Source organism: Lissotriton vulgaris, chromosome 4_1 (assembly GCF_964263255.1).
Source record: "Lissotriton vulgaris chromosome 4_1, aLisVul1.2, whole genome shotgun sequence".
NCBI classification, from domain to species: Eukaryota; Metazoa; Chordata; class Amphibia; order Caudata; family Salamandridae; genus Lissotriton; species Lissotriton vulgaris.
This window is the reverse complement of record NC_141691.1, coordinates 62,258,156-62,260,616: the sequence shown is the minus strand read 5'-3', so window position 1 is coordinate 62,260,616 and position 2,461 is coordinate 62,258,156.

The window sequence follows — 2,461 nt, the reverse complement described above, 5'->3', positions numbered from 1 at the left end:
ACTGGACATGACTACATAGTCCAGGGGTCTCCAAACCAGTCCTGGAGGGCCGGATCCATGCCAGATTTTGGGATATCCCCATTGAGATGCATGTAGTTATTTTAAAAATCTGGCATGGATCCGGCCCTCCAGGACCGGTTTGGAGACCCCTGACATAGTCAATACCGCCACTGCATCATGCTTCCTTACCCTAAAGATGCTGAGGAAGACTGTCAAAACCCCCCAAGCAACACTAGAAAAGCTGTCACTCATGCCCTAGTCACCAGCAAGTTGGACTATGCAAACATCTTCTATGCTGAGATCACCAAGAAGCTCATTCAAAGACCACAAACCATCCAGAGCATGGCAGCAGGACTCAAGCTTCTACAAAGAACCCAAATCACATGATCCCACAGCTCAGAGAACTGAACTGGCTCCTGATACACAAATACACTTATTTCAGACTCCTCACACACAGTCAGGGCACGATGCAGCTCAAGCCCCCCCACCTGAACAGTTGCACCTCCTGCCGCCAACCACCCAGACCCCTCCACTCCTCATGACTCATACTCGCTCATATCCCAGCATATACAGAATCCGCTTAGGAGGGCAGGCATTCTCTTGCATTGCTCTTAAAACATGGAACAAGCTCCCATTCCTTATCATAGCCTTCTCCTCTCTTCTTGAATTCTGCAAGAAGCTGAAGACCCAGCATTTCAATTGACCAGCCTTCCATAGGCAGGGCTAGGGTCACACACCTGCTTTGCACCAGGATCCCCTCGCGGGAGATGGTGTGCATTACAAATACACAAACTAACATAAGATGCATGCCACCACCTGTTAGTTACGCCTTGCACATGCCAACATGTTTCATTGCCTTATTTCCTGTTGCAATTTCGTCACAGCAAGAAGACTATTCAGTAATCCTTGATAAACTGCAAACCTGCATAAAATCAAAATAAGCATAGGTGGTGTCAAAACGCATCTCAGCCGAGAGCCCCTTGGCAGCAAATAAACGTTTTATAGTTACCATCTGACCACAGTGATGAAAGCCTACCTGCGGTTAAATGAGGGTGGGAGACTGTGTCAAATGCTGCAGAGAGGTCGAGGAGGATGAAGGACACCAAGTCTCCTCTGTCCAGAGTCATGAGGATGTCATCCGTGGTGGGGATGAGGGCAGTTTCTATGATGCGGTTGGGTCTGAAAGCAGACTAGGTGGTGTTGAAGAGTTGGTAGTTGTTGAGGTATTCATCAAGGTGTCTGTTGATGATTTTCTCAAAGACCTTGGCGGAGAATGGTAGCAAGGAGATTTGTCTGTAGTTGGTGCGCGTTGAAGGGTCAGCAGAGAATTTCTGCAACAATGGGAGGACAAGATTCTGGGAAGGTTGTGGAAGATGTGGAAGCATTCACAATGAGTGTGGCACTAATGGGTTGCAGTCTTCTGGAGTAGACATGACGGGCAGGGTCCGATTGGGCCCCTGAGTTGATGAACTTCATTGTGGCAGCGGTTTCTTCTGGGATGAGGATGGGCCATGTGGTTAGCATTGGTTCTTCAGATAAGGTGAGGTGTTTAGTGAGGTCTGTTGCGTCCCAAGCTTCAGGGGGCCTTTCCAGCACTATGCACCCTTGGCTTGAGAGCTCCTGACGGGGTTTGGGAGGGGGGTGGGGCTCAAATTTTAATACGCCACTGACCACACTATTGGACCTCCCCCTACAATTAGGAAATAATCTGATATGTATGGCTTTACCAATGCATTGTGAAACAGGATCACAGCATTTTCCCACTTCTCTGCATGGAAAATGAATAAGCTGTAGTTTTATTTATTTAAACTGTGGTCTGTTCACTCAGTTTTAAAATAATTTGGTATTTACCAAACCCTGCAACAAGCTGTTCTAATGCTTAAACAACAAAATATGTTGTATTACTGGAATTTCTTGGTTATTGCTTTGTGTGCTTCAACACTCATGCCAGTTAGGGGCTTCAATTTGTGACTCATTTATGCTGACTGATGACTCATTCGATGTTTCCCTTTGGCAGCAGGTGTCCGTTCTGGAACATGTTCAAATGACATGCTGACTAATCTATTTGTGCTGACTCTGATAACTTCATTGTTGTTTCCCTTTGGCAGCAGGTGCAAGGTCTGGAACCTACTTGAGGGCACTGCCTTTTGAGACAATACCTTTATTTAAAGAAGCTGTGTCCTTTCAACTGGGCTTACTATTCATGTTTGTTTTTTGTTGTTGTTTTTTTTGTCCTCATCTCCCCATGGTCACAGCAGTTTTGACAAGCCGCTTCGTACTAACTGTGCTCCCTACGACTTACTGCATCTGTCTAGCCATCCACGGCCTTCCTCTTTATCCCGAGGACTGGGCGTAATCATTGAACACATATTCCGCTCTCCAAATACCACCTATTTATCATATGCAGACGTCTTCCCCATGATATCAGAAGGGACCAGATGTACGTTAATGCTTCTTCATA